Raw genomic sequence first — 17,706 nt, forward strand, 5'->3', positions numbered from 1 at the left:
GCATATTAGAAAGTACCTTATGTAGAAGTCATTTTTTATCAAAATTTTTGAAAATTAATATATTTGATATAACTGCTAAGGGACGCAAGTCATTTATTTTATTTTAAATATACACGGTTAATGATAAATGTGTTGGCTCACCACATCACATTGCCTACGACCATACCACGTTGAGTACACCCCATCTCGTCCGATCTGGGAAGTTAAGCAACGTCGGGCCCGGTTAGTACTTGGATGGGTGACCGCCTGGGAATACCGGGTGTCGTAGGCATTTTATAAGTTTTATAGCATATTAGAAAGTACTTTATGTAGAAGTCATTTTTTATCAAAATTTTTGAAAATTAATATATTTGATATAACTTCTAAGGGACGCAAGTCATTTATTTTATTTTAAATATACACGGTTAATGATAAATGTGTTGGCTCACCACATCACGTTGAGTACACCCCATCTCGTCCGATCTGGGAAGTTAAGCAACGTCGGGCCCGGTTAGTACTTGGATGGGTGACCGCCTGGGAATACCGGGTGTCGTAGGCATTTTATAAGTTTTATAGCATATTAGAAAGTACTTTATGTAGAAGTCATTTTTTATCAAAATTTTTGAAAACTAATATATTTGATATAATTGCTAAGCGACGCAAGTCATTTATTTTATTTTAAATATACACGGTTAATGATAAATGTGTTGGCTCACCACATCACATTGCCTACGACCATACCACGTTGAGTACACCCCATCTCGTCCGATCTGGGAAGTTAAGCAACGTCGGGCCCGGTTAGTACTTGGATGGGTGACCGCCTGGGAATACCGGGTGTCGTAGGCATTTTATAAGTTTTTTAGCATATTAGAAAGTACCTTATGTATAAGTCATTTTTATAGAAATTTTTGAAAATTAATATATTTGATATAATTGCTAGGCGACGCAAGTCATTTATTTTATTTTAAATATACACGTTCAATGATAAATGTGTTGGCACATCACATTGCCTACGACCATACCACGTTGAGTACACCCCATCTCGTCCGATCTGGGAAGTTAAGCAACGTCGGGCCCGGTTAGTACTTGGATGGGTGACCGCCTGGGAATACCGGGTGTCGTAGGCATTTTATAAGTTTTTTAGCATATTAGAAAGTACCTTATGTAGAAGTCATTTTTTATCAAAATTTTTGAAAATTAATATATTTGATATAACTGCTAAGGGACGCAAGTCATTTATTTTATTTTAAATATACACGGTTAATGATAAATGTGTTGGCTCACCACATCACATTGCCTACGACCATACCACGTTGAGTACACCCCATCTCGTCCGATCTGGGAAGTTAAGCAACGTCGGGCCCGGTTAGTACTTGGATGGGTGACCGCCTGGGAATACCGGGTGTCGTAGGCATTTTATAAGTTTTATAGCATATTAGAAAGTACTTTATGTAGAAGTCATTTTTTATCAAAATTTTTGAAAATTAATATATTTGATATAACTTCTAAGGGACGCAAGTCATTTATTTTATTTTAAATATACACGGTTAATGATAAATGTGTTGGCTCACCACATCACGTTGAGTACACCCCATCTCGTCCGATCTGGGAAGTTAAGCAACGTCGGGCCCGGTTAGTACTTGGATGGGTGACCGCCTGGGAATACCGGGTGTCGTAGGCATTTTATAAGTTTTATAGCATATTAGAAAGTACTTTATGTAGAAGTCATTTTTTATCAAAATTTTTGAAAACTAATATATTTGATATAATTGCTAAGCGACGCAAGTCATTTATTTTATTTTAAATATACACGGTTAATGATAAATGTGTTGGCTCACCACATCACATTGCCTACGACCATACCACGTTGAGTACACCCCATCTCGTCCGATCTGGGAAGTTAAGCAACGTCGGGCCCGGTTAGTACTTGGATGGGTGACCGCCTGGGAATACCGGGTGTCGTAGGCATTTAATAAGTTTTATAGCATATTAGGAAGTACTTTATGTAGAAGTCATTTTTTATCAAAATTTTTGAAAACTAATATATTTGATATAATTGCTTAGCGACGCAAGTCATTTATTTTATTTTAAATATACACGGTTAATGATAAATGTGTTGGCTCACCACATCACGTTGAGTACACCCCATCTCGTCCGATCTGGGAAGTTAAGCAACGTCGGGCCCGGTTAGTACTTGGATGGGTGACCGCCTGGGAATACCGGGTGTCGTAGGCATTTTATAAGTTTTATAGCATATTAGAAAGTACTTTATGTAGAAGTCATTTTTTATCAAAATTTTTGAAAATTAATATATTTGATATAACTTCTAAGGGACGCAAGTCATTTATTTTATTTTAAATATACACGGTTAATGATAAATGTGTTGGCTCACCACATCACGTTGAGTACACCCCATCTCGTCCGATCTGGGAAGTTAAGCAACGTCGGGCCCGGTTAGTACTTGGATGGGTGACCGCCTGGGAATACCGGGTGTCGTAGGCATTTTATAAGTTTTTTAGCATATTAGAAAGTACCTTATGTATAAGTCATTTTTTATCAAAATTTTTGAAAATTAATATATTTGATATAACTGCTAAGGGACGCAAGTCATTTATTTTATTTTAAATATACACGGTTAATGATAAATGTGTTGGCTCACCACATCACATTGCCTACGACCATACCACGTTGAGTACACCCCATCTCGTCCGATCTGGGAAGTTAAGCAACGTCGGGCCCGGTTAGTACTTGGATGGGTGACCGCCTGGGAATACCGGGTGTCGTAGGCATTTTATAAGTTTTATAGCATATTAGAAAGTACTTTATGTAGAAGTCATTTTTTATCAAAATTTTTGAAAATTAATATATTTGATATAACTTCTAAGGGACGCAAGTCATTTATTTTATTTTAAATATACACGGTTAATGATAAATGTGTTGGCTCACCACATCACGTTGAGTACACCCCATCTCGTCCGATCTGGGAAGTTAAGCAACGTCGGGCCCGGTTAGTACTTGGATGGGTGACCGCCTGGGAATACCGGGTGTCGTAGGCATTTTATAAGTTTTATAGCATATTAGAAAGTACTTTATGTAGAAGTCATTTTTTATCAAAATTTTTGAAAACTAATATATTTGATATAATTGCTAAGCGACGCAAGTCATTTATTTTATTTTAAATATACACGTTTAATGATAAATGTGTTGGCTCACCACATCACATTGCCTACGACCATACCACGTTGAGTACACCCCATCTCGTCCGATCTGGGAAGTTAAGCAACGTCGGGCCCGGTTAGTACTTGGATGGGTGACCGCCTGGGAATACCGGGTGTCGTAGGCATTTAATAAGTTTTATAGCATATTAGAAAGTACTTTATGTAGAAGTCATTTTTTATCAAAATTTTTGAAAACTAATATATTTGATATAATTGCTTAGCGACGCAAGTCATTTATTTTATTTTAAATATACACGGTTAATGATAAATGTGTTGGCTCACCACATCACGTTAAGTACACCCCATCTCGTCCGATCTGGGAAGTTAAGCAACGTCGGGCCCGGTTAGTACTTGGATGGGTGACCGCCTGGGAATACCGGGTGTCGTAGGCATTTTATAAGTTTTATAGCATATTAGAAAGTACTTTATGTAGAAGTCATTTTTTATCAAAATTTTTGAAAACTAATATATTTGATATAACTGCTAAGGGACGCAAGTCATTTATTTTATTTTAAATATACACGGTTAATGATAAATGTGTTGGCTCACCACATCACGTTGAGTACACCCCATCTCGTCCGATCTGGGAAGTTAAGCAACGTCGGGCCCGGTTAGTACTTGGATGGGTGACCGCCTGGGAATACCGGGTGTCGTAGGCATTTTATAAGTTTTATAGCATATTAGAAAGTACTTTATGTAGAAGTCATTTTTTATCAAAATTTTTGAAAACTAATATATTTGATATAATTGCTAAGCGACGCAAGTCATTTATTTTATTTTAAATATACACGGTTAATGATAAATGTGTTGGCTCACCACATCACATTGCCTACGACCATACCACGTTGAGTACACCCCATCTCGTCCGATCTGGGAAGTTAAGCAACGTCGGGCCCGGTTAGTACTTGGATGGGTGACCGCCTGGGAATACCGGGTGTCGTAGGCATTTTATAAGTTTTTTAGCATATTAGAAAGTACCTTATGTATAAGTCATTTTTATAGAAATTTTTGAAAATTAATATATTTGATATAATTGCTAGGCGACGCAAGTCATTTATTTTATTTTAAATATACACGTTCAATGATAAATGTGTTGGCACATCACATTGCCTACGACCATACCACGTTGAGTACACCCCATCTCGTCCGATCTGGGAAGTTAAGCAACGTCGGGCCCGGTTAGTACTTGGATGGGTGACCGCCTGGGAATACCGGGTGTCGTAGGCATTTTATAAGTTTTTTAGCATATTAGAAAGTACCTTATGTAGAAGTCATTTTTTATCAAAATTTTTGAAAATTAATATATTTGATATAACTGCTAAGGGACGCAAGTCATTTATTTTATTTTAAATATACACGGTTAATGATAAATGTGTTGGCTCACCACATCACATTGCCTACGACCATACCACGTTGAGTACACCCCATCTCGTCCGATCTGGGAAGTTAAGCAACGTCGGGCCCGGTTAGTACTTGGATGGGTGACCGCCTGGGAATACCGGGTGTCGTAGGCATTTTATAAGTTTTATAGCATATTAGAAAGTACTTTATGTAGAAGTCATTTTTTATCAAAATTTTTGAAAATTAATATATTTGATATAACTTCTAAGGGACGCAAGTCATTTATTTTATTTTAAATATACACGGTTAATGATAAATGTGTTGGCTCACCACATCACGTTGAGTACACCCCATCTCGTCCGATCTGGGAAGTTAAGCAACGTCGGGCCCGGTTAGTACTTGGATGGGTGACCGCCTGGGAATACCGGGTGTCGTAGGCATTTTATAAGTTTTATAGCATATTAGAAAGTACTTTATGTAGAAGTCATTTTTTATCAAAATTTTTGAAAACTAATATATTTGATATAATTGCTAAGCGACGCAAGTCATTTATTTTATTTTAAATATACACGGTTAATGATAAATGTGTTGGCTCACCACATCACATTGCCTACGACCATACCACGTTGAGTACACCCCATCTCGTCCGATCTGGGAAGTTAAGCAACGTCGGGCCCGGTTAGTACTTGGATGGGTGACCGCCTGGGAATACCGGGTGTCGTAGGCATTTAATAAGTTTTATAGCATATTAGAAAGTACTTTATGTAGAAGTCATTTTTTATCAAAATTTTTGAAAACTAATATATTTGATATAATTGCTTAGCGACGCAAGTCATTTATTTTATTTTAAATATACACGGTTAATGATAAATGTGTTGGCACACCACATCACGTTGAGTACACCCCATCTCGTCCGATCTGGGAAGTTAAGCAACGTCGGGCCCGGTTAGTACTTGGATGGGTGACCGCCTGGGAATACCGGGTGTCGTAGGCATTTTATAAGTTTTATAGCATATTAGAAAGTACTTTATGTAGAAGTCATTTTTTATCAAAATTTTTGAAAATTAATATATTTGATATAACTTCTAAGGGACGCAAGTCATTTATTTTATTTTAAATATACACGGTTAATGATAAATGTGTTGGCTCACCACATCACGTTGAGTACACCCCATCTCGTCCGATCTGGGAAGTTAAGCAACGTCGGGCCCGGTTAGTACTTGGATGGGTGACCGCCTGGGAATACCGGGTGTCGTAGGCATTTTATAAGTTTTTTAGCATATTAGAAAGTACCTTATGTAGAAGTCATTTTTTATCAAAATTTTTGAAAATTAATATATTTGATATAACTGCTAAGGGACGCAAGTCATTTATTTTATTTTAAATATACACGGTTAATGATAAATGTGTTGGCTCACCACATCACATTGCCTACGACCATACCACGTTGAGTACACCCCATCTCGTCCGATCTGGGAAGTTAAGCAACGTCGGGCCCGGTTAGTACTTGGATGGGTGACCGCCTGGGAATACCGGGTGTCGTAGGCATTTTATAAGTTTTATAGCATATTAGAAAGTACTTTATGTAGAAGTCACTTTTTATCAAAATTTTTGAAAATTAATATATTTGATATAACTTCTAAGGGACGCAAGTCATTTATTTTATTTTAAATATACACGGTTAATGATAAATGTGTTGGCTCACCACATCACGTTGAGTACACCCCATCTCGTCCGATCTGGGAAGTTAAGCAACGTCGGGCCCGGTTAGTACTTGGATGGGTGACCGCCTGGGAATACCGGGTGTCGTAGGCATTTTATAAGTTTTATAGCATATTAGAAAGTACTTTATGTAGAAGTCATTTTTTATCAAAATTTTTGAAAACTAATATATTTGATATAATTGCTAAGCGACGCAAGTCATTTATTTTATTTTAAATATATACGGTTAATGATAAATGTGTTGGCTCACCACATCACATTGCCTACGACCATACCACGTTGAGTACACCCCATCTCGTCCGATCTGGGAAGTTAAGCAACGTCGGGCCCGGTTAGTACTTGGATGGGTGACCGCCTGGGAATACCGGGTGTCGTAGGCATTTAATAAGTTTTATAGCATATTAGAAAGTACTTTATGTAGAAGTCATTTTTTATCAAAATTTTTGAAAACTAATATATTTGATATAATTGCTTAGCGACGCAAGTCATTTATTTTATTTTAAATATACACGGTTAATGATAAATGTGTTGGCTCACCACATCACGTTAAGTACACCCCATCTCGTCCGATCTGGGAAGTTAAGCAACGTCGGGCCCGGTTAGTACTTGGATGGGTGACCGCCTGGGAATACCGGGTGTCGTAGGCATTTTATAAGTTTTATAGCATATTAGAAAGTACTTTATGTAGAAGTCATTTTTTATCAAAATTTTTGAAAACTAATATATTTGATATAATTGCTAAGCGACGCAAGTCATTTATTTTATTTTAAATATACACGGTTAATGATAAATGTGTTGGCTTACCACATCACATTGCCTACGACCATACCACGTTGAGTACACCCCATCTCGTCCGATCTGGGAAGTTAAGCAACGTCGGGCCCGGTTAGTACTTAGATGGGTGACCGCCTGGGAATACCGGGTGTCGTAGGCATTTTATAAGTTTTTTAGCATATTAGAAAGTACCTTATGTATAAGTCATTTTTATCGAAATTTTTGAAAATTAATATATTTGATATAATTGCTAGGCGACGCAAGTCATTTATTTTATTTTAAATATACCTGGGTAATGTTAAATGTGTTGGCACATCACATTGCCTACGACCATACCACGTTGAGTACACCCCATCTCGTCCGATCTGGGAAGTTAAGCAACGTCGGGCCCGGTTAGTACTTGGATGGGTGACCGCCTGGGAATACCGGGTGTCGTAGGCATTTTATAAGTTTTATAGCATATTAGAAAGTACTTTATGTAGAAGTCATTTTTTATCAAAATTTTTGAAAATTAATATATTTGATATAACTTCTAAGGGACGCAAGTCATTTATTTTATTTTAAATATACACGGTTAATGATAAATGTGTTGGCTCACCACATCACGTTGAGTACACCCCATCTCGTCCGATCTGGGAAGTTGAGCAACGTCGGGCCCGGTTAGTACTTGGATGGGTGACCGCCTGGGAATACCGGGTGTCGTAGGCATTTTATAAGTTTTATAGCATATTAGAAAGTACTTTATGTAGAAGTCATTTTTTATCAAAATTTTTGAAAACTAATATATTTGATATAATTGCTAAGCGACGCAAGTCATTTATTTTATTTTAAATATACACGGTTAATGATAAATGTGTTGGCTCACCACATCACATTGCCTACGACCATACCACGTTGAGTACACCCCATCTCGTCCGATCTGGGAAGTTAAGCAACGTCGGGCCCGGTTAGTACTTGGATGGGTGACCGCCTGGGAATACCGGGTGTCGTAGGCATTTAATAAGTTTTATAGCATATTAGAAAGTACTTTATGTAGAAGTCATTTTTTATCAAAATTTTTGAAAACTAATATATTTGATATAATTGCTTAGCGACGCAAGTCATTTATTTTATTTTAAATATACACGGTTAATGATAAATGTGTTGGCTCACCACATCACGTTAAGTACACCCCATCTCGTCCGATCTGGGAAGTTAAGCAACGTCGGGCCCGGTTAGTACTTGGATGGGTGACCGCCTGGGAATACCGGGTGTCGTAGGCATTTTATAAGTTTTATAGCATATTAGAAAGTACTTTATGTAGAAGTCATTTTTTATCAAAATTTTTGAAAATTAATATATTTGATATAACTTCTAAGGGACGCAAGTCATTTATTTTATTTTAAATATACACGGTTAATGATAAATGTGTTGGCTCACCACATCACATTGCCTACGACCATACCACGTTGAGTACACCCCATCTCGTCCGATCTGGGAAGTTAAGCAACGTCGGGCCCGGTTAGTACTTGGATGGGTGACCGCCTGGGAATACCGGGTGTCGTAGGCATTTTATAAGTTTTATAGCATATTAGAAAGTACTTTATGTAGAAGTCATTTTTTATCAAAATTTTTGAAAATTAATATATTTGATATAACTTCTAAGGGACGCAAGTCATTTATTTTATTTTAAATATACACGGTTAATGATAAATGTGTTGGCTCACCACATCACGTTGAGTACACCCCATCTCGTCCGATCTGGGAAGTTAAGCAACGTCGGGCCCGGTTAGTACTTGGATGGGTGACCGCCTGGGAATACCGGGTGTCGTAGGCATTTTATAAGTTTTTTAGCATATTAGAAAGTACTTTATGTAGAAGTCATTTTTTATCAAAATTTTTGAAAATTAATATATTTGATATAACTTCTAAGGGACGCAAGTCATTTATTTTATTTTAAATATACACGGTTAATGATAAATGTGTTGGCTCACCACATCACGTTGAGTACACCCCATCTCGTCCGATCTGGGAAGTTAAGCAACGTCGGGCCCGGTTAGTACTTGGATGGGTGACCGCCTGGGAATACCGGGTGTCGTAGGCATTTTATAAGTTTTTTAGCATATTAGAAAGTACCTTATGTAGAAGTCATTTTTTATCAAAATTTTTGAAAATTAATATATTTGATATAACTGCTAAGGGACGCAAGTCATTTATTTTATTTTAAATATACACGGTTAATGATAAATGTGTTGGCTCACCACATCACATTGCCTACGACCATACCACGTTGAGTACACCCCATCTCGTCCGATCTGGGAAGTTAAGCAACGTCGGGCCCGGTTAGTACTTGGATGGGTGACCGCCTGGGAATACCGGGTGTCGTAGGCATTTTATAAGTTTTATAGCATATTAGAAAGTACTTTATGTAGAAGTCATTTTTTATCAAAATTTTTGAAAATTAATATATTTGATATAACTTCTAAGGGACGCAAGTCATTTATTTTATTTTAAATATACACGGTTAATGATAAATGTGTTGGCTCACCACATCACGTTGAGTACACCCCATCTCGTCCGATCTGGGAAGTTAAGCAACGTCGGGCCCGGTTAGTACTTGGATGGGTGACCGCCTGGGAATACCGGGTGTCGTAGGCATTTTATAAGTTTTATAGCATATTAGAAAGTACTTTATGTAGAAGTCATTTTTTATCAAAATTTTTGAAAACTAATATATTTGATATAATTGCTAAGCGACGCAAGTCATTTATTTTATTTTAAATATACACGGTTAATGATAAATGTGTTGGCTCACCACATCACATTGCCTACGACCATACCACGTTGAGTACACCCCATCTCGTCCGATCTGGGAAGTTAAGCAACGTCGGGCCCGGTTAGTACTTGGATGGGTGACCGCCTGGGAATACCGGGTGTCGTAGGCATTTTATAAGTTTTTTAGCATATTAGAAAGTACCTTATGTATAAGTCATTTTTATAGAAATTTTTGAAAATTAATATATTTGATATAATTGCTAGGCGACGCAAGTCATTTATTTTATTTTAAATATACACGTTCAATGATAAATGTGTTGGCACATCACATTGCCTACGACCATACCACGTTGAGTACACCCCATCTCGTCCGATCTGGGAAGTTAAGCAACGTCGGGCCCGGTTAGTACTTGGATGGGTGACCGCCTGGGAATACCGGGTGTCGTAGGCATTTTATAAGTTTTTTAGCATATTAGAAAGTACCTTATGTAGAAGTCATTTTTTATCAAAATTTTTGAAAATTAATATATTTGATATAACTGCTAAGGGACGCAAGTCATTTATTTTATTTTAAATATACACGGTTAATGATAAATGTGTTGGCTCACCACATCACATTGCCTACGACCATACCACGTTGAGTACACCCCATCTCGTCCGATCTGGGAAGTTAAGCAACGTCGGGCCCGGTTAGTACTTGGATGGGTGACCGCCTGGGAATACCGGGTGTCGTAGGCATTTTATAAGTTTTATAGCATATTAGAAAGTACTTTATGTAGAAGTCATTTTTTATCAAAATTTTTGAAAATTAATATATTTGATATAACTTCTAAGGGACGCAAGTCATTTATTTTATTTTAAATATACACGGTTAATGATAAATGTGTTGGCTCACCACATCACGTTGAGTACACCCCATCTCGTCCGATCTGGGAAGTTAAGCAACGTCGGGCCCGGTTAGTACTTGGATGGGTGACCGCCTGGGAATACCGGGTGTCGTAGGCATTTTATAAGTTTTATAGCATATTAGAAAGTACTTTATGTAGAAGTCATTTTTTATCAAAATTTTTGAAAACTAATATATTTGATATAATTGCTAAGCGACGCAAGTCATTTATTTTATTTTAAATATACACGGTTAATGATAAATGTGTTGGCTCACCACATCACATTGCCTACGACCATACCACGTTGAGTACACCCCATCTCGTCCGATCTGGGAAGTTAAGCAACGTCGGGCCCGGTTAGTACTTGGATGGGTGACCGCCTGGGAATACCGGGTGTCGTAGGCATTTAATAAGTTTTATAGCATATTAGAAAGTACTTTATGTAGAAGTCATTTTTTATCAAAATTTTTGAAAACTAATATATTTGATATAATTGCTTAGCGACGCAAGTCATTTATTTTATTTTAAATATACACGGTTAATGATAAATGTGTTGGCTCACCACATCACGTTGAGTACACCCCATCTCGTCCGATCTGGGAAGTTAAGCAACGTCGGGCCCGGTTAGTACTTGGATGGGTGACCGCCTGGGAATACCGGGTGTCGTAGGCATTTTATAAGTTTTATAGCATATTAGAAAGTACTTTATGTAGAAGTCATTTTTTATCAAAATTTTTGAAAATTAATATATTTGATATAACTTCTAAGGGACGCAAGTCATTTATTTTATTTTAAATATACACGGTTAATGATAAATGTGTTGGCTCACCACATCACGTTGAGTACACCCCATCTCGTCCGATCTGGGAAGTTAAGCAACGTCGGGCCCGGTTAGTACTTGGATGGGTGACCGCCTGGGAATACCGGGTGTCGTAGGCATTTTATAAGTTTTTTAGCATATTAGAAAGTACCTTATGTATAAGTCATTTTTTATCAAAATTTTTGAAAATTAATATATTTGATATAACTGCTAAGGGACGCAAGTCATTTATTTTATTTTAAATATACACGGTTAATGATAAATGTGTTGGCTCACCACATCACATTGCCTACGACCATACCACGTTGAGTACACCCCATCTCGTCCGATCTGGGAAGTTAAGCAACGTCGGGCCCGGTTAGTACTTGGATGGGTGACCGCCTGGGAATACCGGGTGTCGTAGGCATTTTATAAGTTTTATAGCATATTAGAAAGTACTTTATGTAGAAGTCATTTTTTATCAAAATTTTTGAAAATTAATATATTTGATATAACTTCTAAGGGACGCAAGTCATTTATTTTATTTTAAATATACACGGTTAATGATAAATGTGTTGGCTCACCACATCACGTTGAGTACACCCCATCTCGTCCGATCTGGGAAGTTAAGCAACGTCGGGCCCGGTTAGTACTTGGATGGGTGACCGCCTGGGAATACCGGGTGTCGTAGGCATTTTATAAGTTTTATAGCATATTAGAAAGTACTTTATGTAGAAGTCATTTTTTATCAAAATTTTTGAAAACTAATATATTTGATATAATTGCTAAGCGACGCAAGTCATTTATTTTATTTTAAATATACACGTTTAATGATAAATGTGTTGGCTCACCACATCACATTGCCTACGACCATACCACGTTGAGTACACCCCATCTCGTCCGATCTGGGAAGTTAAGCAACGTCGGGCCCGGTTAGTACTTGGATGGGTGACCGCCTGGGAATACCGGGTGTCGTAGGCATTTAATAAGTTTTATAGCATATTAGAAAGTACTTTATGTAGAAGTCATTTTTTATCAAAATTTTTGAAAACTAATATATTTGATATAATTGCTTAGCGACGCAAGTCATTTATTTTATTTTAAATATACACGGTTAATGATAAATGTGTTGGCTCACCACATCACGTTAAGTACACCCCATCTCGTCCGATCTGGGAAGTTAAGCAACGTCGGGCCCGGTTAGTACTTGGATGGGTGACCGCCTGGGAATACCGGGTGTCGTAGGCATTTTATAAGTTTTATAGCATATTAGAAAGTACTTTATGTAGAAGTCATTTTTTATCAAAATTTTTGAAAACTAATATATTTGATATAACTGCTAAGGGACGCAAGTCATTTATTTTATTTTAAATATACACGGTTAATGATAAATGTGTTGGCTCACCACATCACGTTGAGTACACCCCATCTCGTCCGATCTGGGAAGTTAAGCAACGTCGGGCCCGGTTAGTACTTGGATGGGTGACCGCCTGGGAATACCGGGTGTCGTAGGCATTTTATAAGTTTTATAGCATATTAGAAAGTACTTTATGTAGAAGTCATTTTTTATCAAAATTTTTGAAAACTAATATATTTGATATAATTGCTAAGCGACGCAAGTCATTTATTTTATTTTAAATATACACGGTTAATGATAAATGTGTTGGCTCACCACATCACATTGCCTACGACCATACCACGTTGAGTACACCCCATCTCGTCCGATCTGGGAAGTTAAGCAACGTCGGGCCCGGTTAGTACTTGGATGGGTGACCGCCTGGGAATACCGGGTGTCGTAGGCATTTTATAAGTTTTTTAGCATATTAGAAAGTACCTTATGTATAAGTCATTTTTATAGAAATTTTTGAAAATTAATATATTTGATATAATTGCTAGGCGACGCAAGTCATTTATTTTATTTTAAATATACACGTTCAATGATAAATGTGTTGGCACATCACATTGCCTACGACCATACCACGTTGAGTACACCCCATCTCGTCCGATCTGGGAAGTTAAGCAACGTCGGGCCCGGTTAGTACTTGGATGGGTGACCGCCTGGGAATACCGGGTGTCGTAGGCATTTTATAAGTTTTTTAGCATATTAGAAAGTACCTTATGTAGAAGTCATTTTTTATCAAAATTTTTGAAAATTAATATATTTGATATAACTGCTAAGGGACGCAAGTCATTTATTTTATTTTAAATATACACGGTTAATGATAAATGTGTTGGCTCACCACATCACATTGCCTACGACCATACCACGTTGAGTACACCCCATCTCGTCCGATCTGGGAAGTTAAGCAACGTCGGGCCCGGTTAGTACTTGGATGGGTGACCGCCTGGGAATACCGGGTGTCGTAGGCATTTTATAAGTTTTATAGCATATTAGAAAGTACTTTATGTAGAAGTCATTTTTTATCAAAATTTTTGAAAATTAATATATTTGATATAACTTCTAAGGGATGCAAGTCATTTATTTTATTTTAAATATACACGGTTAATGATAAATGTGTTGGCTCACCACATCACGTTGAGTACACCCCATCTCGTCCGATCTGGGAAGTTAAGCAACGTCGGGCCCGGTTAGTACTTGGATGGGTGACCGCCTGGGAATACCGGGTGTCGTAGGCATTTTATAAGTTTTATAGCATATTAGAAAGTACTTTATGTAGAAGTCATTTTTTATCAAAATTTTTGAAAACTAATATATTTGATATAATTGCTAAGCGACGCAAGTCATTTATTTTATTTTAAATATACACGGTTAATGATAAATGTGTTGGCTCACCACATCACATTGCCTACGACCATACCACGTTGAGTACACCCCATCTCGTCCGATCTGGGAAGTTAAGCAACGTCGGGCCCGGTTAGTACTTGGATGGGTGACCGCCTGGGAATACCGGGTGTCGTAGGCATTTAATAAGTTTTATAGCATATTAGAAAGTACTTTATGTAGAAGTCATTTTTTATCAAAATTTTTGAAAACTAATATATTTGATATAATTGCTTAGCGACGCAAGTCATTTATTTTATTTTAAATATACACGGTTAATGATAAATGTGTTGGCTCACCACATCACGTTGAGTACACCCCATCTCGTCCGATCTGGGAAGTTAAGCAACGTCGGGCCCGGTTAGTACTTGGATGGGTGACCGCCTGGGAATACCGGGTGTCGTAGGCATTTTATAAGTTTTATAGCATATTAGAAAGTACTTTATGTAGAAGTCATTTTTTACCAAAATTTTTGAAAATTAATATATTTGATATAACTTCTAAGGGACGCAAGTCATTTATTTTATTTTAAATATACACGGTTAATGATAAATGTGTTGGCTCACCACATCACGTTGAGTACACCCCATCTCGTCCGATCTGGGAAGTTAAGCAACGTCGGGCCCGGTTAGTACTTGGATGGGTGACCGCCTGGGAATACCGGGTGTCGTAGGCATTTTATAAGTTTTTTAGCATATTAGAAAGTACCTTATGTAGAAGTCATTTTTTATCAAAATTTTTGAAAATTAATATATTTGATATAACTGCTAAGGGACGCAAGTCATTTATTTTATTTTAAATATACACGGTTAATGATAAATGTGTTGGCTCACCACATCACATTGCCTACGACCATACCACGTTGAGTACACCCCATCTCGTCCGATCTGGGAAGTTAAGCAACGTCGGGCCCGGTTAGTACTTGGATGGGTGACCGCCTGGGAATACCGGGTGTCGTAGGCATTTTATAAGTTTTATAGCATATTAGAAAGTACTTTATGTAGAAGTCATTTTTTATCAAAATTTTTGAAAATTAATATATTTGATATAACTTCTAAGGGACGCAAGTCATTTATTTTATTTTAAATATACACGGTTAATGATAAATGTGTTGGCTCACCACATCACGTTGAGTACACCCCATCTCGTCCGATCTGGGAAGTTAAGCAACGTCGGGCCCGGTTAGTACTTGGATGGGTGACCGCCTGGGAATACCGGGTGTCGTAGGCATTTTATAAGTTTTATAGCATATTAGAAAGTACTTTATGTAGAAGTCATTTTTTATCAAAATTTTTGAAAACTAATATATTTGATATAATTGCTAAGCGACGCAAGTCATTTATTTTATTTTAAATATATACGGTTAATGATAAATGTGTTGGCTCACCACATCACATTGCCTACGACCATACCACGTTGAGTACACCCCATCTCGTCCGATCTGGGAAGTTAAGCAACGTCGGGCCCGGTTAGTACTTGGATGGGTGACCGCCTGGGAATACCGGGTGTCGTAGGCATTTAATAAGTTTTATAGCATATTAGAAAGTACTTTATGTAGAAGTCATTTTTTATCAAAATTTTTGAAAACTAATATATTTGATATAATTGCTTAGCGACGCAAGTCATTTATTTTATTTTAAATATACACGGTTAATGATAAATGTGTTGGCTCACCACATCACGTTAAGTACACCCCATCTCGTCCGATCTGGGAAGTTAAGCAACGTCGGGCCCGGTTAGTACTTGGATGGGTGACCGCCTGGGAATACCGGGTGTCGTAGGCATTTTATAAGTTTTATAGCATATTAGAAAGTACTTTATGTAGAAGTCATTTTTTATCAAAATTTTTGAAAACTAATATATTTGATATAATTGCTAAGCGACGCAAGTCATTTATTTTATTTTAAATATACACGGTTAATGATAAATGTGTTGGCTTACCACATCACATTGCCTACGACCATACCACGTTGAGTACACCCCATCTCGTCCGATCTGGGAAGTTAAGCAACGTCGGGCCCGGTTAGTACTTAGATGGGTGACCGCCTGGGAATACCGGGTGTCGTAGGCATTTTATAAGTTTTTTAGCATATTAGAAAGTACCTTATGTATAAGTCATTTTTATCGAAATTTTTGAAAATTAATATATTTGATATAATTGCTAGGCGACGCAAGTCATTTATTTTATTTTAAATATACACGGTTAATGATAAATGTGTTGGCTCACCACATCACATTGCCTACGACCATACCACGTTGAGTACACCCCATCTCGTCCGATCTGGGAAGTTAAGCAACGTCGGGCCCGGTTAGTACTTGGATGGGTGACCGCCTGGGAATACCGGGTGTCGTAGGCATTTTATAAGTTTTATAGCATATTAGAAAGTACTTTATGTAGAAGTCATTTTTTATCAAAATTTTTGAAAATTAATATATTTGATATAACTTCTAAGGGACGCAAGTCATTTATTTTATTTTAAATATACACGGTTAATGATAAATGTGTTGGCTCACCACATCACGTTGAGTACACCCCATCTCGTCCGATCTGGGAAGTTAAGCAACGTCGGGCCCGGTTAGTACTTGGATGGGTGACCGCCTGGGAATACCGGGTGTCGTAGGCATTTTATAAGTTTTATAGCATATTAGAAAGTACTTTATGTAGAAGTCATTTTTTATCAAAATTTTTGAAAACTAATATATTTGATATAATTGCTAAGCGACGCAAGTCATTTATTTTATTTTAAATATACACGTTTAATGATAAATGTGTTGGCTCACCACATCACATTGCCTACGACCATACCACGTTGAGTACACCCCATCTCGTCCGATCTGGGAAGTTAAGCAACGTCGGGCCCGGTTAGTACTTGGATGGGTGACCGCCTGGGAATACCGGGTGTCGTAGGCATTTAATAAGTTTTATAGCATATTAGAAAGTACTTTATGTAGAAGTCATTTTTTATCAAAATTTTTGAAAACTAATATATTCGATATAATTGCTTAGCGACGCAAGTCATTTATTTTATTTTAAATATACACGGTTAATGATAAATGTGTTGGCTCACCACATCACGTTAAGTACACCCCATCTCGTCCGATCTGGGAAGTTAAGCAACGTCGGGCCCGGTTAGTACTTGGATGGGTGACCGCCTGGGAATACCGGGTGTCGTAGGCATTTTATAAGTTTTATAGCATATTAGAAAGTACTTTATGTAGAAGTCATTTTTTATCAAAATTTTTGAAAACTAATATATTTGATATAACTGCTAAGGGACGCAAGTCATTTATTTTATTTTAAATATACACGGTTAATGATAAATGTGTTGGCTCACCACATCACGTTGAGTACACCCCATCTCGTCCGATCTGGGAAGTTAAGCAACGTCGGGCCCGGTTAGTACTTGGATGGGTGACCGCCTGGGAATACCGGGTGTCGTAGGCATTTTA

The 17,706-nt window shown here is 37.5% G+C and overlaps 33 non-coding genes and 31 pseudogenes across 33 annotated transcripts; all 64 read left to right on the top strand.

The window, feature by feature from the left end:
• The first annotated feature begins 152 nt into the window (after window positions 1–152).
• LOC145760778 (5S ribosomal RNA) lies at window positions 153–271 on the top strand. The gene has a single exon (XR_014286771.1). It is a non-coding gene; the product is annotated as a 5S ribosomal RNA (ribosomal RNA).
• A 147-nt stretch (window positions 272–418) lies between these two features.
• On the top strand, window positions 419–538 carry LOC145761437 (5S ribosomal RNA; annotated as a pseudogene).
• Window positions 539–706: 168 nt separating this feature from the next.
• On the top strand, window positions 707–825 carry LOC145760780 (5S ribosomal RNA). Its single transcript, XR_014286773.1, has one exon. It is a non-coding gene; the product is annotated as a 5S ribosomal RNA (ribosomal RNA).
• Window positions 826–987: 162 nt separating this feature from the next.
• LOC145760781 (5S ribosomal RNA) lies at window positions 988–1,106 on the top strand. Its single transcript, XR_014286774.1, has one exon. It is a non-coding gene; the product is annotated as a 5S ribosomal RNA (ribosomal RNA).
• A 168-nt stretch (window positions 1,107–1,274) lies between these two features.
• LOC145760782 (5S ribosomal RNA) lies at window positions 1,275–1,393 on the top strand. The gene has a single exon (XR_014286775.1). It is a non-coding gene; the product is annotated as a 5S ribosomal RNA (ribosomal RNA).
• A 147-nt stretch (window positions 1,394–1,540) lies between these two features.
• LOC145761438 (5S ribosomal RNA) lies at window positions 1,541–1,660 on the top strand (annotated as a pseudogene).
• A 168-nt stretch (window positions 1,661–1,828) lies between these two features.
• Window positions 1,829–1,947, top strand: LOC145760783 (5S ribosomal RNA). The gene has a single exon (XR_014286776.1). It is a non-coding gene; the product is annotated as a 5S ribosomal RNA (ribosomal RNA).
• A 147-nt stretch (window positions 1,948–2,094) lies between these two features.
• LOC145761440 (5S ribosomal RNA) lies at window positions 2,095–2,214 on the top strand (annotated as a pseudogene).
• Window positions 2,215–2,361: 147 nt separating this feature from the next.
• Window positions 2,362–2,481, top strand: LOC145761441 (5S ribosomal RNA; annotated as a pseudogene).
• A 168-nt stretch (window positions 2,482–2,649) lies between these two features.
• On the top strand, window positions 2,650–2,768 carry LOC145760784 (5S ribosomal RNA). The gene has a single exon (XR_014286777.1). It is a non-coding gene; the product is annotated as a 5S ribosomal RNA (ribosomal RNA).
• Window positions 2,769–2,915: 147 nt separating this feature from the next.
• On the top strand, window positions 2,916–3,035 carry LOC145761442 (5S ribosomal RNA; annotated as a pseudogene).
• Window positions 3,036–3,203: 168 nt separating this feature from the next.
• Window positions 3,204–3,322, top strand: LOC145760785 (5S ribosomal RNA). Its single transcript, XR_014286778.1, has one exon. It is a non-coding gene; the product is annotated as a 5S ribosomal RNA (ribosomal RNA).
• A 147-nt stretch (window positions 3,323–3,469) lies between these two features.
• LOC145761590 (5S ribosomal RNA) lies at window positions 3,470–3,589 on the top strand (annotated as a pseudogene).
• A 147-nt stretch (window positions 3,590–3,736) lies between these two features.
• LOC145761443 (5S ribosomal RNA) lies at window positions 3,737–3,856 on the top strand (annotated as a pseudogene).
• A 168-nt stretch (window positions 3,857–4,024) lies between these two features.
• On the top strand, window positions 4,025–4,143 carry LOC145760786 (5S ribosomal RNA). The gene has a single exon (XR_014286779.1). It is a non-coding gene; the product is annotated as a 5S ribosomal RNA (ribosomal RNA).
• A 162-nt stretch (window positions 4,144–4,305) lies between these two features.
• On the top strand, window positions 4,306–4,424 carry LOC145760787 (5S ribosomal RNA). The gene has a single exon (XR_014286780.1). It is a non-coding gene; the product is annotated as a 5S ribosomal RNA (ribosomal RNA).
• A 168-nt stretch (window positions 4,425–4,592) lies between these two features.
• LOC145760788 (5S ribosomal RNA) lies at window positions 4,593–4,711 on the top strand. Its single transcript, XR_014286781.1, has one exon. It is a non-coding gene; the product is annotated as a 5S ribosomal RNA (ribosomal RNA).
• Window positions 4,712–4,858: 147 nt separating this feature from the next.
• Window positions 4,859–4,978, top strand: LOC145761444 (5S ribosomal RNA; annotated as a pseudogene).
• A 168-nt stretch (window positions 4,979–5,146) lies between these two features.
• On the top strand, window positions 5,147–5,265 carry LOC145760789 (5S ribosomal RNA). The gene has a single exon (XR_014286782.1). It is a non-coding gene; the product is annotated as a 5S ribosomal RNA (ribosomal RNA).
• Window positions 5,266–5,412: 147 nt separating this feature from the next.
• Window positions 5,413–5,532, top strand: LOC145761313 (5S ribosomal RNA; annotated as a pseudogene).
• Window positions 5,533–5,679: 147 nt separating this feature from the next.
• On the top strand, window positions 5,680–5,799 carry LOC145761445 (5S ribosomal RNA; annotated as a pseudogene).
• Window positions 5,800–5,967: 168 nt separating this feature from the next.
• On the top strand, window positions 5,968–6,086 carry LOC145760791 (5S ribosomal RNA). Its single transcript, XR_014286784.1, has one exon. It is a non-coding gene; the product is annotated as a 5S ribosomal RNA (ribosomal RNA).
• Window positions 6,087–6,233: 147 nt separating this feature from the next.
• Window positions 6,234–6,353, top strand: LOC145761446 (5S ribosomal RNA; annotated as a pseudogene).
• A 168-nt stretch (window positions 6,354–6,521) lies between these two features.
• On the top strand, window positions 6,522–6,640 carry LOC145760792 (5S ribosomal RNA). The gene has a single exon (XR_014286785.1). It is a non-coding gene; the product is annotated as a 5S ribosomal RNA (ribosomal RNA).
• Window positions 6,641–6,787: 147 nt separating this feature from the next.
• LOC145761591 (5S ribosomal RNA) lies at window positions 6,788–6,907 on the top strand (annotated as a pseudogene).
• Window positions 6,908–7,075: 168 nt separating this feature from the next.
• On the top strand, window positions 7,076–7,194 carry LOC145760980 (5S ribosomal RNA). Its single transcript, XR_014286961.1, has one exon. It is a non-coding gene; the product is annotated as a 5S ribosomal RNA (ribosomal RNA).
• A 162-nt stretch (window positions 7,195–7,356) lies between these two features.
• LOC145760793 (5S ribosomal RNA) lies at window positions 7,357–7,475 on the top strand. Its single transcript, XR_014286786.1, has one exon. It is a non-coding gene; the product is annotated as a 5S ribosomal RNA (ribosomal RNA).
• Window positions 7,476–7,622: 147 nt separating this feature from the next.
• On the top strand, window positions 7,623–7,742 carry LOC145761621 (5S ribosomal RNA; annotated as a pseudogene).
• A 168-nt stretch (window positions 7,743–7,910) lies between these two features.
• On the top strand, window positions 7,911–8,029 carry LOC145760794 (5S ribosomal RNA). The gene has a single exon (XR_014286787.1). It is a non-coding gene; the product is annotated as a 5S ribosomal RNA (ribosomal RNA).
• A 147-nt stretch (window positions 8,030–8,176) lies between these two features.
• Window positions 8,177–8,296, top strand: LOC145761593 (5S ribosomal RNA; annotated as a pseudogene).
• A 168-nt stretch (window positions 8,297–8,464) lies between these two features.
• LOC145760795 (5S ribosomal RNA) lies at window positions 8,465–8,583 on the top strand. Its single transcript, XR_014286788.1, has one exon. It is a non-coding gene; the product is annotated as a 5S ribosomal RNA (ribosomal RNA).
• A 147-nt stretch (window positions 8,584–8,730) lies between these two features.
• Window positions 8,731–8,850, top strand: LOC145761448 (5S ribosomal RNA; annotated as a pseudogene).
• A 147-nt stretch (window positions 8,851–8,997) lies between these two features.
• On the top strand, window positions 8,998–9,117 carry LOC145761449 (5S ribosomal RNA; annotated as a pseudogene).
• A 168-nt stretch (window positions 9,118–9,285) lies between these two features.
• Window positions 9,286–9,404, top strand: LOC145760796 (5S ribosomal RNA). The gene has a single exon (XR_014286789.1). It is a non-coding gene; the product is annotated as a 5S ribosomal RNA (ribosomal RNA).
• A 147-nt stretch (window positions 9,405–9,551) lies between these two features.
• On the top strand, window positions 9,552–9,671 carry LOC145761450 (5S ribosomal RNA; annotated as a pseudogene).
• A 168-nt stretch (window positions 9,672–9,839) lies between these two features.
• LOC145760797 (5S ribosomal RNA) lies at window positions 9,840–9,958 on the top strand. Its single transcript, XR_014286790.1, has one exon. It is a non-coding gene; the product is annotated as a 5S ribosomal RNA (ribosomal RNA).
• A 162-nt stretch (window positions 9,959–10,120) lies between these two features.
• LOC145760799 (5S ribosomal RNA) lies at window positions 10,121–10,239 on the top strand. Its single transcript, XR_014286791.1, has one exon. It is a non-coding gene; the product is annotated as a 5S ribosomal RNA (ribosomal RNA).
• A 168-nt stretch (window positions 10,240–10,407) lies between these two features.
• On the top strand, window positions 10,408–10,526 carry LOC145760800 (5S ribosomal RNA). Its single transcript, XR_014286792.1, has one exon. It is a non-coding gene; the product is annotated as a 5S ribosomal RNA (ribosomal RNA).
• Window positions 10,527–10,673: 147 nt separating this feature from the next.
• On the top strand, window positions 10,674–10,793 carry LOC145761452 (5S ribosomal RNA; annotated as a pseudogene).
• A 168-nt stretch (window positions 10,794–10,961) lies between these two features.
• Window positions 10,962–11,080, top strand: LOC145760801 (5S ribosomal RNA). Its single transcript, XR_014286793.1, has one exon. It is a non-coding gene; the product is annotated as a 5S ribosomal RNA (ribosomal RNA).
• A 147-nt stretch (window positions 11,081–11,227) lies between these two features.
• LOC145761453 (5S ribosomal RNA) lies at window positions 11,228–11,347 on the top strand (annotated as a pseudogene).
• Window positions 11,348–11,494: 147 nt separating this feature from the next.
• Window positions 11,495–11,614, top strand: LOC145761454 (5S ribosomal RNA; annotated as a pseudogene).
• Window positions 11,615–11,782: 168 nt separating this feature from the next.
• Window positions 11,783–11,901, top strand: LOC145760803 (5S ribosomal RNA). Its single transcript, XR_014286795.1, has one exon. It is a non-coding gene; the product is annotated as a 5S ribosomal RNA (ribosomal RNA).
• Window positions 11,902–12,048: 147 nt separating this feature from the next.
• On the top strand, window positions 12,049–12,168 carry LOC145761455 (5S ribosomal RNA; annotated as a pseudogene).
• A 168-nt stretch (window positions 12,169–12,336) lies between these two features.
• On the top strand, window positions 12,337–12,455 carry LOC145760804 (5S ribosomal RNA). The gene has a single exon (XR_014286796.1). It is a non-coding gene; the product is annotated as a 5S ribosomal RNA (ribosomal RNA).
• Window positions 12,456–12,602: 147 nt separating this feature from the next.
• On the top strand, window positions 12,603–12,722 carry LOC145761595 (5S ribosomal RNA; annotated as a pseudogene).
• A 147-nt stretch (window positions 12,723–12,869) lies between these two features.
• Window positions 12,870–12,989, top strand: LOC145761456 (5S ribosomal RNA; annotated as a pseudogene).
• A 168-nt stretch (window positions 12,990–13,157) lies between these two features.
• On the top strand, window positions 13,158–13,276 carry LOC145760805 (5S ribosomal RNA). The gene has a single exon (XR_014286797.1). It is a non-coding gene; the product is annotated as a 5S ribosomal RNA (ribosomal RNA).
• Window positions 13,277–13,438: 162 nt separating this feature from the next.
• LOC145760806 (5S ribosomal RNA) lies at window positions 13,439–13,557 on the top strand. Its single transcript, XR_014286798.1, has one exon. It is a non-coding gene; the product is annotated as a 5S ribosomal RNA (ribosomal RNA).
• Window positions 13,558–13,725: 168 nt separating this feature from the next.
• LOC145760807 (5S ribosomal RNA) lies at window positions 13,726–13,844 on the top strand. The gene has a single exon (XR_014286799.1). It is a non-coding gene; the product is annotated as a 5S ribosomal RNA (ribosomal RNA).
• Window positions 13,845–13,991: 147 nt separating this feature from the next.
• On the top strand, window positions 13,992–14,111 carry LOC145761457 (5S ribosomal RNA; annotated as a pseudogene).
• A 168-nt stretch (window positions 14,112–14,279) lies between these two features.
• On the top strand, window positions 14,280–14,398 carry LOC145760808 (5S ribosomal RNA). The gene has a single exon (XR_014286800.1). It is a non-coding gene; the product is annotated as a 5S ribosomal RNA (ribosomal RNA).
• Window positions 14,399–14,545: 147 nt separating this feature from the next.
• On the top strand, window positions 14,546–14,665 carry LOC145761458 (5S ribosomal RNA; annotated as a pseudogene).
• A 147-nt stretch (window positions 14,666–14,812) lies between these two features.
• On the top strand, window positions 14,813–14,932 carry LOC145761459 (5S ribosomal RNA; annotated as a pseudogene).
• Window positions 14,933–15,100: 168 nt separating this feature from the next.
• LOC145760809 (5S ribosomal RNA) lies at window positions 15,101–15,219 on the top strand. The gene has a single exon (XR_014286801.1). It is a non-coding gene; the product is annotated as a 5S ribosomal RNA (ribosomal RNA).
• A 147-nt stretch (window positions 15,220–15,366) lies between these two features.
• On the top strand, window positions 15,367–15,486 carry LOC145761460 (5S ribosomal RNA; annotated as a pseudogene).
• A 168-nt stretch (window positions 15,487–15,654) lies between these two features.
• LOC145760810 (5S ribosomal RNA) lies at window positions 15,655–15,773 on the top strand. Its single transcript, XR_014286802.1, has one exon. It is a non-coding gene; the product is annotated as a 5S ribosomal RNA (ribosomal RNA).
• A 147-nt stretch (window positions 15,774–15,920) lies between these two features.
• LOC145761596 (5S ribosomal RNA) lies at window positions 15,921–16,040 on the top strand (annotated as a pseudogene).
• Window positions 16,041–16,208: 168 nt separating this feature from the next.
• On the top strand, window positions 16,209–16,327 carry LOC145760981 (5S ribosomal RNA). The gene has a single exon (XR_014286962.1). It is a non-coding gene; the product is annotated as a 5S ribosomal RNA (ribosomal RNA).
• Window positions 16,328–16,494: 167 nt separating this feature from the next.
• On the top strand, window positions 16,495–16,613 carry LOC145760811 (5S ribosomal RNA). The gene has a single exon (XR_014286803.1). It is a non-coding gene; the product is annotated as a 5S ribosomal RNA (ribosomal RNA).
• A 147-nt stretch (window positions 16,614–16,760) lies between these two features.
• LOC145761461 (5S ribosomal RNA) lies at window positions 16,761–16,880 on the top strand (annotated as a pseudogene).
• A 168-nt stretch (window positions 16,881–17,048) lies between these two features.
• LOC145760812 (5S ribosomal RNA) lies at window positions 17,049–17,167 on the top strand. Its single transcript, XR_014286804.1, has one exon. It is a non-coding gene; the product is annotated as a 5S ribosomal RNA (ribosomal RNA).
• A 147-nt stretch (window positions 17,168–17,314) lies between these two features.
• On the top strand, window positions 17,315–17,434 carry LOC145761597 (5S ribosomal RNA; annotated as a pseudogene).
• A 147-nt stretch (window positions 17,435–17,581) lies between these two features.
• Window positions 17,582–17,701, top strand: LOC145761464 (5S ribosomal RNA; annotated as a pseudogene).
• Window positions 17,702–17,706: the final 5 nt, after the last annotated feature.

The sequence above is a fragment of the Corella eumyota genome, chromosome 7 (assembly GCF_963082875.1).
Source record: "Corella eumyota chromosome 7, kaCorEumy4.1, whole genome shotgun sequence".
NCBI lineage: Eukaryota > Metazoa > Chordata > Ascidiacea > Phlebobranchia > Corellidae > Corella > Corella eumyota.